At 39.7% G+C, this 12,109-nt stretch overlaps 1 long non-coding RNA gene across 1 annotated transcript; it reads right to left on the bottom strand.

The window, feature by feature from the left end:
• Positions 1-7,611: 7,611 nt before the first annotated feature.
• Positions 7,612-10,280, bottom strand: LOC108898056 (uncharacterized). The gene is made up of 3 exons (XR_001963389.2): positions 10,193-10,280; positions 10,058-10,099; positions 7,612-8,718 (listed from the first exon to the last, which is right to left on the bottom strand). It is a non-coding gene; the product is annotated as an uncharacterized LOC108898056 (long non-coding RNA).
• Positions 10,281-12,109: the final 1,829 nt, after the last annotated feature.

Here is a 12,109-nt window from a genome sequence, read left to right as displayed (position 1 = left end):
CCAGGGAGAAACGGACGTCCCCTTCAGCACATGGGCAGTAGATTTACACCTCTGCCATTTAAAGACACTTCTAAACCCAGATGGCCACTGGCCTGCGCTCTCCTGTGCTGCCCTGGCACAGACACTGTGGTTGTCTCTCCTGCACACATGCTCACATAAACACAGCAAAAATGCCCCAGAAAAAGATATTTTATTCACTTACCTGAATGAATACCTCTCTCTCCTCTAAGGACTGTAGTGATGCGTAACTGCCTGTTAATTCATGCCTGGTTTACTTCAGACTCCTTGGAGCTTCAACTCTGGCTGTCTGCAACACATAAAGAGGTTGTATGGCAGTCATACAGAACAAATTCAAATAAATGATTCAATTGTTAAATGATAAGTTGTGGGCCTTTTCTGTTTTATTAGACACTATATATTAAGAAAAATTAAGAAATTGCTGAGTCCACGTTGGTTGCAAGAAAGGAAGTGTTAATAAACACAACAGGCCAAACTTTAGTCCATAACACAAAGTTAATGACATATAACCTTATTCAATGAACCACAAGAATCCAGCGTAATTTTTTTCCCCTCTATGACATGTTTTTGATACATGGCAGTGCCTTCCCAGGACTTCTTTGAGCATGAAGTAACTACAAGAACTCAAGGGAATATGAAGGGCCTGAGAGACGTCACAGTTCAGCTTAATTAAGGAGTCTTTGGTGTTTTAGATCCTACAGCTCATATTTGCCCTCCCTTCACCGTATCAGCCAGGGACAGCTTGGTCTTACTCCTACGTATGACATCACTCCCTTCGTATGAACCATTTCCCATAAACCTCTATGGTACCCAGGGTTTCCCACCCATGAGAACAGGGAATAGGCAGGGTGATTATGAAAAAGAAGACCACTTTTCGTCAGTGTTAAGTTCATCTTTATCTTGTCTATTTTTCTTTAACCTACAAACAAGCCACTTTGGGAATCCAACATGCAGGACGTCATTCATTTTGCAACTGTTTTACGTTAATTTACTCATTCAGACCTCATCTCTGTGTATCCTATTAATCTGTTTATACTCTCTCTTCCCTCTTGCTTTCTTTCTCTCTCTCTGTATTTGTCTCCCTCTCGCCCTCAGGGCTGAAAGCTGCAAGGTCCCTCTCTTCCCACAACTGCTCTCAATCGCCCCGTGACTGCTCGGCTGTCAATCACTTCAAAATCAGACCCACACTGAGCAGATCAAGCCTGTTGGCACACACACACACATTTATCTATATATCTATCTATACACACACACACACACACACACACACACACACACACACACACACACACACGGTTTGTAGGGGGAGTGGAGAGATGAAGGGGGTCCTGTCAGCACCTGCTGGGCCTCACCGGAGAATCTATGGAGACACAGATACATCCCCACACACAGACACACCGCAGGGCACTAGTTGTGAAGGTACCACTTTAATTTTCATCATATTTACTCAGCCTCCCTCTCTGTTGCCTCCAACCATGCTGTCCCACAGTGTCAGTATGAGCTGGTCTGCCCTTTAACCGAGGAAAGCACTGGGCAGCTGAGAACCACGTCGCAAAACACACATGTACACACAGACACACACGAGTATGCATGTACAATGAGTAAAGGGAAGTCTGAGGTCATAAAGTTTGTCAAACACACATGTACAGACATACTAACATTTCAACACGCACCTAAAGTCAGGTATTTTCTCTGAGCAACACAATCTCACAGAAATACACATACTCAATTGTCGAGGTCCTTCTTATGAACGTGAAGCCTCTCAATTAATTTCATCTGTTTCTGTCCAAAACCACATTCTCTCTCTCTCTCTCTCTCCCTCACACACACACACACACACACAGATGTAACACATGCAGACACAACGCATGCACACAAACATACACACAGTCCATTAGGCTCATATGTTGGGCCCAAACCACGGCCCAGAGTGCTCTTTCATGGCTCCATCATTACATCAATAAGTCTTCACATTAATCTCAGCACAGCAGAGCACACAGGCTATTACCAGACCAGCCCTGCACCACAGAGGCGCACTCCGAAGCAGACATGGGCAAAATAGTAGTCAAATATATTCTGGATACTTAAAAAACACACAAGGCGTGCTCGGTTTGTCTCATTTTGCGAGGGATGTGTCCAGTTTTGAGGCTGGTTAAACGGCAGAGGATAAATTACGTATACCTCAAGTAGTTTAAATGCATGAAACCATATCTAGATATATTTGGCGGCGTGCGCTCTGAAAAGACCCCAGAAAACCTTCTTTAAGAGTTTTTTTCCTGTGTAGACTGCTGATTTAATACAGAGCACAAAATTATTTTTGAGGAGCTGGTTTCAATAGTGACTAACGAGAATCTTTCGCCAAAGCCTTTTCAAATCTGTGTAACATAAGATCATGCCCTTTTAATGAAGCTCTTGAGAGTAGTCTGAAAAAAACATGGTAACTTTTCAGAGATTAGCTTACTCCATCGCATTATTAAATCAGCCTTTGGTCTGCAGTTAAGAGCTCCTGTGAGAAAAAGGCTGCTTGGTTAATAATCACTACGATGAGCTAAGGCAACTAAGCCGAGGCTGCCATCACAAACACAGCATCAATCACATTCAGAACACAAAAAAACTAACATTTTTGTGCACTACAATGAATATCAAGCTCAGATAGAAAGAAACCATGAGAGAAAGGGAGAGAAGGGGAAATGAGGAAGAAAGAAATGGAGTGGAAGTGAGAGGAGGGGTGTTTAGCCCTCGTCTGTCTGGACAGGAAATGGGGTTCTTTAACCCTTGACCCAGGTCCACCATGCGACCATGAGTGTGTATGTGTGTTTATCATCTTGCATATGCTTTCGAACAGGTTCTTTCAGACACTGGTTTGATGGACAGATGGTCCTTGTTGTCATGGCAGCCTGTGCAGGTGCGTATGCATGGGGTTTCCTGCCCCAAGGTGCAGGAGGGTGGGGTGTTTATGATCCGCAGTGCCAACGGGCAGTAGACTCCCAAAGCTCCCAAGAGGTAAGAGGAATGATGGAGGGGAAGGAAAAGAGGGGGAGACTGAGGGACGGTAGGATGAATGGAGAGAGGGAAGGAGTGAAAGTGGTAAGCTGTAAAATTTTGGAGGAGCATCTACTTTTATCGCCCTGGATCTGTTCTTGGATGAAAAAAGCTGTGAAGTATGTTTTTCACTCGTCTCTGATTCTCTGCCATAATAAAAGAATAAAAGAATATTGCCTCAGAAACCTCCGCTGTTCCCGGAATGGCAGCCTCAGCTCAGATGACCTCAGATATTGTTCCGTTGTATTCTTCAAATGCAAGACGGGAGTCGGGGGGGGGGGGGCGTGGAGGCAGTTGAGCGGTGGGGCCAAGGGTCACTGCTGGAGATTCTCCCCTGAAGGCAAGTCCACTGCAAACAGGGTAATAATAAACGTTTGGCGTTTTGAGTTTCTCAACCCCACCACCCCGGCCCTCTATCCTGAATCCACCGGCTTCAGCTTCTGTACCAAACACACGCTGATCAAAATTACTATCAGTCTTAACATTGAGGTCAACTGTAAAACTAAAACTGCTTTGTCTGCATTTAAAACACAGTAAAAAATATTTATGATGAATGGTTTTTGTAGTATTCATCTTTTTATTTGCAGTGCAGTACAAACTAAGAATTTATAATTGGCAGATTTTTTTGGTAAACTGACTGGGTCACTATGCTGTAGATTTGTTAGCCCCCCTTAGCTCTTAGAAGAAGAGCCAGCATTGTTATTGCCATGGCTATTTGCAAAGCTAAATTCTCCAAAAAAAAAAAAAAAAAAAAAAAAAAAAAAAAAACACTTATGAGAAAATGTCTTATTTGTGGTCATTTGGAGCTATATGGCTAAATTCTTAGGAACCACTTTATTTTTGCAGCTTTAAACCAAATAATCGTAACTTTAAATTAGTTAAGGATATACTGAAAACAAAATGGATGTCAGTAAATTCTATAACAAACTTGATTTGCAATGCACAGCATCCAACATCTGCTTTGATAAAGTATTTTGAATGTCATTATACGTTCCAAAAAAAAAAAATTAAGTTAAATCACAAGTAAAAATAAAAAAAATTGAATAATAAAAACATCCTAAATTTCCTGAAAAAGCCCCATCTTAATAAGAGTTTATAAAACAAAAAAAATCTAACGCTAAGAATAAATCAATAACCTTGATCCACACACACAAACCAATATGTGCCGGCACACACATGGTTTGGCATAGGGGAAATATGTCTATACCACCCGTCTAATCCCAGGCCTCGCTGTCTGGGTTGTTTGTTTTTGTGTTTACTCTGGAATGTCAGACATCCGAGGACACGGCGGAGAGGAAGGTCAAAACCAGCAGAGCTCCAAAGACTCAACAAACATTATTAAATTCTAATTTGTTATAAAAGGTTTGTGGAAAGTAGTGTAGTGAAAACCATTAACGATTTTTTTGGTTATTTTCTTGTCCGTAAAGGTCTTTATGCACTGTGGGAGCATGTCCACTTTAAATCTTAAGTACACATACACTTGACAACTATGACAAGCACACAAAAACAGAGGGTTTGCACATCATGTAGAATCTCAGGCATACAGAATATCTTGCTGTAGAAATTTGATTACAGGAAGTGATACAGTGCCATAAAAAGTAGAACATGAAGCTGAGACCAAGACGGAAGGAAGTGAGGGCTTAAAGGTATAAAAGAGTTTTAGTGGGACAACGATAGGGTGACAAAGTGTGACCAGACCCTACAAAAGAAAAACATGTCTTATGAATACACAGGCTGATAATGACAGAACTTGAACCCTTAAAACAACAGAAAATGACTTTATGGAGATGAATCATAGCTTAGCTTTTTGATCATTTACATTTTTCAATACAATGTAAATTGTCAAAGGTCGCATAAAATACAAGTATTTTTAATGTATTCATGAGACATCCGTTAATCTCTACAAACAAAAAGAAAATCATGAAAACAGGCTTTCAAGAAACAGAGCTCTAGCTATTTGAGAGATCTGATGTTACAGAAATGCAGATATCCTATAAAATCACATTTTCCAGTTGATCTGTCAGGAGAGCAGTCTGATCTATTGTTTGGAGGAAAAAAGAGGGAGAAGTGAAAAGAGGGAACAAACAAGGACAGGGTGCTGAAAGGGTTGTTAAGTCTGTGATAGATCTTTGGCACTCAAAAAGACATGATTCCTGCAGTAACGACGGACTTTGTGGGGAATATCGCTGTAGCCTCCATGAGGGGAACATGTGTTGTTGTGTGTATGTGTCTCTGACTGTGTGTATGTGTCTGTGTGTGCTTTTGTGTGTGTGCGAGTGTGTGGTGTATATGCAGTGCACTCATTAGTGAAAAGCCTCAGTGCAGACTAGCTCCAGTTACAGTAGTAAACGCTGCCTTTGAACTTTTAATAGAGCCCTGAAACTCAACCAGGCCTTAAAAAACACAGATCTGCAGGAAAAGACAAAATGGAGAGAAAGAGGTGGAAATGGTCACAATTAAAGGACACAAAAGGTATATAAATGTATAAAACAAAAAGGTAAGATGAAGAGCTGCATTAACAACTAAATACTTTAGGTTTTATAATCATGCCAAGCCAACACAGTGCAACTTTAATACTGTATGGATTTACTATAAGTCAACACATCAACACAGAGGCCAATAATGCCAATGAAGCATACCTTATATAAACACACACCTGTTGACTGACAAATATAGTAGCTTTCTGAAATGGGAAGAAACACGCCAAAGCATTGCTGGCATATCAAGGATCTCAAATGCTGTTTCCATAACACACACACACACCTCATTATCATCACCTGTGTGTATGCCTGGACAAAGTAATTAAAACATGCAGACCTCTCTATGTGTGTGTTTAAGTGGGTGGGTATTTTTCTGGGTGGGTGTCTGTGTTGCAGAATCCTCTGGCAAGCATTGCGATAAACAGATGTTGAGTCTTTATGAGGTCTTTACAACAGGTTCAGCCCCAAGTGTTTCTGTGAGCTGTGTGGGTCTAAGCATATATAGGCCTAACATGGAAACCTCTCATCAGTGAACCATAAAAGAGACCACAATTGGAAATGAGTAGGAAAGGTGCGGCATTCATCCTATACATTAAGAGAAATTTAATTGTTTCAATAATGCTGTCCTAACATCGCAAGTAATACACATTGCAAGTTACAAACAAGCTATTCTAATCTACATTGACAAGAACAATGTTTAAACTATGATAGGAAATTCTCTGGCAGCCAGGTTAAGTTTACCATTTATAATTCAATTCATAAAAAGACAAATCATAAATCTTTTTTCACAGTAAGCATGTTGATTTGTGGCCACTAGTAACATTAACAGTAGCTCTGTTTCATTTGACTGTGCTAGTACGGCATGCCACTGAACCACCATGCACAATACCACAATTACAGAACTAGTACATATAAACATCGCATTATCATTATCAATACAATTGATTATACCTGATCTGGCTTGCAAAAAACTATATACACAGATACAAACTATTCACTGATGGGAGTAGGGCAGGACTGTGGACAGAACTGTTTATTTGACTATGAGCTGTTTACAGAGATGGACGCTGTGGAGCTGAGTGACAGCATGAGAAAATACCTCTGATAATATACTGACATGCAGAGAACTCGCCTGCTTGTTCATCTCTCAGGACCTATGTTCAGCAGTCCATAGCTGATGAGAGCGATTTTAATATTTCTGTTTCCAATTTCACTTATTCATAATGCTAAATACATTTTATGAACTTTTTTGACAAGTTTAGCACTTTTAGTTGCAGTTATTTTGCTCTTCTAGCCCTGAGTGGGACATGCCATGTTATCAAAGTTTAGGTAATTATCAAATAACCTGCTCAATTTTAGAAATCACTTAAAAATTACTCCCTACCCATGTGACATCATAAATATTGAATAATTATGTTTTGTTTGACTAGGTTTAGATCAACAAAGTAAAATAAATAAATGCTATGAAACACAAAGCAGACCTTCATGTTGGGAAATATAACAGATAAATATGAATTACCAGATAATTGAGTAAATAAAATATGAAAAATCCAAGTAAATGGCTATGGCCATGACAACAGCTGAAAAAGTCACGAGACCTGGAAAGGTTTCATGCTGCCTTCCTGCATTTACAAGGACAAACACACACCTAGGACACCATCATGTTTTGTGCAATTTGAATCCTGTTCCCATAGAGAGTATGAGAGAAAATCGTTCATCTAACCAATGACCAAGAAGTTCCAGCTCAAGTTGTGAGTTCACTTTAAGCTCATGAGTTTAGAGTACCTCCTGCTGATGAAACAATGATCACCACCTGAACCTATTGTTAAACAGAGCTGAATACTGTTGGTTTTATAACCAATAAAACTGTTCATCGGAAGAGTCTGGAGACGTAAACAATGAAATCTCCCATTTATTGTGTTTTCTCATTCTATCAGCATCTGTTTTTAACAGGGCGGGAGATTTGTGTAGGGAAATAAAAAATGAAACTTTACTTTTTTTCCTTTCACAATAAAGTCCTAGACAGATGACAGCTGTGGACACACAGAGTGCATGCTGCATGTTTTATCGCCTTCACCCATAAATAAAAAACGCAGAGTGGAAGAAATACAGTCAAAATATACGATTTATGGCAACGGGCACAGGAGGGAGTCTGGAGATTTCTTGGACAATATGAAAATAAAACTGCAATAAAACTGCACGGGCCTTGATTGTGGTCTATGGAGAGACATGGAGGGCCTCCAACACAGCTAACTTTATTACTTCATCTGAGAGAGCAAGAGAGAGGGAGAGACACATCAACAGATTCAGAGACCATTACAGTCAAATCTTTTTCCCTAAGTGGCCACAGTCTCCATCTAAGGACCCCCAGACCCTTTTCACCCAACATCCAGGGACACAGTGGAGGGCAAAACCTTCTCAGTTCAGTTTATCCAGCTTTTTATTTATGCAACCAACCGTTTTTTTGGTTTACATAAATCTTTACAACATTATTTCATGGCAGGCATCACTGTAAGCACTATTAAACTGATGGTTGTTATATAAACACTGGGGGAAAAAGAAGAATTAATGCTTTTAAAAGTAAAATGGATTCTTGTTTATGCAAGTGGTCAGTAACCTTATGATGATCACCAACTGAACAAATAATTTACCGCCATTTTCATTTACCACATCATAACGCCCAACTATGTTGCCCTAAGCAATTAAAATAATTCTGAGTGAGCCATCTTTCTGCTCAGAGAGATGGAGGGGCAGAAATGGAGACAGCATAGCAAAAAGAGAGACATTTTTGAAGTGATTAGAGCACAGGAGAGCACTGGGAGATGGGTGAAAACGGCCTGATGGTTTGTAGGCCACTGAAGGAAAATGCACTGGACTTCCATGGAGATTAAACAGTAAGGGTCTCCTTCTCTTCCTCATTCTCTCCCATATGAAAATAGCCTATTGTAGGGTGCTGCATCTTTCTTGGCTGGAGCTGCGCATCAGATCTAGGGTTTCACAGAGCGTACCGGGGGACCGGCGAAACCGGAGACAACAACAACAAATATGGCCTTGTATTTTTAGGTTGTGATTATAAAGCCCGTTTCACAGTTTAATACTCCAGGGAGACCAAACAAACTTTGCTGTTTGAAGAAACCAGTGTCCAGAATTGGATCAAATCTCTGCTGTTCCCAAATGTCTGTGAAAAATGAAAGAAAAGGGCACATAATAGGTCTACAGTACAGTACAAGACTGAAGCCTAAAAAATTACCATGACATACTCATGATTTACACTAAGTACAACATCTTTTCCTTATGCAAACTGATATTTTCTTTACCCTTCACCATGCAGAAAACAAAACACACAAAAAACTAATTAAAGATACACTAAAAGTAATATATTGACACAGTATGCTTCTTTTGTAGCACAATTATTACTATTTCGTCAGGCCATTACTATTTTTACTATGATTCATTGCATAGGCTCTAAGAGTCTGTTCACATGACATGAATCATTGCTTTACAACATATAAATAAAAGGTGAGGAAATTAATATTGTATTTACCCCTTTATGTGTTTTTAAGTAACTGATAATATCACAGTGTGATACAGTGCAAGTAAAATGGTGGATGTATCTTAAATATTCATTTAAATACATTTTCAAAAGCATCTTCATTTTTGGACTGAAGACAGTAATACAATACTGGTCTTCAGTCCAAAAATTCCCTCATTTCCTATGTGTTGCCATAGTTTTAGCTTTATTATTATAATTATACTTTGCTGCCATCTGCTGACCAAACGGAGATACCGACTGACCTAAATGATGATAGCTGATAATGATACATCAAGAAGTAATATCTTGATATACAGTACAATTTCCCATCTTGTTAAAACCATTTTCTATTTGATAATAAGCCTTTATAAGGCATACAGTGATGTTGCTTTTTGCTCTCAATTGCCTCATCTCGATTTCTTTTGGCCTCATATTTGTATCTGCAGTAAGCAGGACTATAAGTAGCCAACTTTTGCCATTAATACAAATTAGAGGCTCCATGAGGAGTCGGACACCGACCCAAACATGGGCTCAAACTAAATGAAACGATTACACCTTCTGATTACTCAAAGGCCCACATTTGGCCTAAATGCTGCTAATTTACGATGAGATGCAAAACACGTATATACTGTATGGCTAACAAACTGCTGCAGCTCTTTCATGGAGAGACTATAGTGTCACTACTTGGTCAGACCACACCACAAGCGGAACACGCACAATGTATATCCAAATGCACAGCAGAGTTGTTAGTAGGTTTGAACGATATCTACAGGAACGGACCTTTATCACGACAAACATTTTGACTTCGGAGAAATAATTAATAACTGGCTCCATTCAAATTTAAGTGTTCCCAGAAAGCCATACCAATAAAACATGCACAACTAATACTACCTTCAAACTGATAATACGGCAATTGTTTATTTGTTAAGTTACACCTGCGTGGCGTTACTGGTTTGAGTGTAGAGAAAATTAGCTAGCTACCCACCTGCTGCACACGCTGGTCTGACCAAGTCGTTTTACCTAGCAGCTGGGGGGAAAGTTAAAAACAAACGTTAGGGAGCGAGACATTTGCATGACTCATTGAAGTCAATAGATTATTTATTTAAAAGTAAGAATTTACCTAAAATGTCATGTTTAAGGTCAGAAAGCAGATGTTTCCGCAGCGGTAAGTTAGAGAAGCAAGCTAAGCAGCTAACTTAACACTAACCATTAGCAAAAACACTAGCGAATTTTCACGCATGCGTAACGACTAATAAGTCATTAGGATAACAACTCACAGGTGTGACAAAGGTAACCTGGATCACGTGATCACGACCTACCCTTTCACTGGGTTGTGGAAAAAAATACAATCACGTTACAGTCTTACAGTACCTCTTAAAGCCGTCATATCTAGATACTTCCAACCAATATCAGTATATATGAAATTATTAGAAGACCAACAGGAAGTTCACCTTATATTCAGTATAAAGAAACTGACAATAAATCCAAAAAGAGCCTATACAAAATCCACAAAAAGTAAAGCCTGTCTTTTGTGCAGCAACCCCTAGTTTTAAAATCCATTGAATATGGTTTATTATTAGTAAGACCACATATAAACAACAGGAGTGAACATATAATAAACATACAACTATAAACTGGTTAATTTTGAATGTCTTAACTGTGTAAGACAGAAATTAGACAGCAGAATTTCATAGAATAGGTGACTATATCACCAACACGTTTACTTCTTCTACAATATTACAAAGGCTGTGACACTACTTGGGCAAGGTAGATAACCATGGGGGCCCAAGACTCTGAGAGGTTCACTGCCTCTTAGTTTATTTTGGTTATTAAATTACAAATTTGTTAGGGAATCTACAGCACAGAAGTACAGTATCAGCTAAAGTGGGTCCTGCATTACGTTGTGCTTGAAGGGGTACCCTGACTGAAAATCTAATTCTAAAACCTTTATTATTGTTCTTTATAACATGGTTATATTGTGCATATTGCTAAATAAATAATATGCACCATGTATATTGTTTAACCCAGTCACCACAGGTCACATGATACACCAAAAACATGGAACCAGGTAGGACTGCTGCTTAGTTTCTGGGTCTCTGTTCACACTGGCTGTCCCCAGCTCCAGAGAGAGCATCCAGAGCAGCAGGACCTGGTGATCACCTCTGAGTTTGAATCCCAGCTACTCTAAAGCCAAAAGAAGGAGAGAGATACCATCAAAGAGACAAGGTGGTACTGGCACTGCTGCTGGAAATACAGAAAGCTGAGATGGATTCAGACCAGACAGCCCTCCAGAGTCAGCTTTCTGACAAAGAGAGGACTGAAAGTGCAAAGCTCTCCTTCAAGTTGGAAAGCTGGAGGAAGCACTTCAGGCCATTAAAGAGAGACAGAGTGTATCTGGGGAAAATGCCTGAATGAACAGAAGGATAAAAATGAAAGACTGAGTTCCCTGTTGACCTAGGCAGAGGAGCACCTGCAGAATGAAAGGCCAAGTGCAGAGGGAAAAGTCCCACCTCCTCGAGCCATGTGAACAGTATCCAGCAGACCCTTGAGCAGAAGGAGAGAGACTGAAAGCAGGGAAGACACAATGGACTGAAGTGTCCATTTGGAGCATCTGATGGTGGAACTTCAGCAAAAAGCCCTAAAAGCTTTCCCTGTAGAAGATGTTTTTGTTCACCAGTGAGCATATTATATTCACAAGTAAGACAGCTACACAGATTGTCTGTTGTTGTAAGTGCAGTTTAAGTATTGCAGAAAAAGTGTGTTTATTTATTTTGGAACTAATAGGCTAAAACAGCACAATGGAAAGCACTCCTAATTGTGTTTCTCCTTAAAACTCATTGAGGCACCACATTCATTATTACCATCTTTTGAGCACTTTTCCCTGTTTCATCTGCTCCACTGAGGCATGAGAAAACATGTCTTGCAGATTCCAGCTGGGTCTGTCTGATAACTTCATCTTGTTGGTTCTGCATTTCTTTACAGTGCCTCAGTCAGAGAAGAACATACCAATTACAGAGCAAATTATCAAAGATTTTTG

This window comes from Lates calcarifer, linkage group LG7_1, assembly GCF_001640805.2.
Source record: "Lates calcarifer isolate ASB-BC8 linkage group LG7_1, TLL_Latcal_v3, whole genome shotgun sequence".
NCBI lineage: Eukaryota > Metazoa > Chordata > Actinopteri > Centropomidae > Lates > Lates calcarifer.
This window is presented reverse-complemented; position numbering and strand designations above follow the sequence as displayed.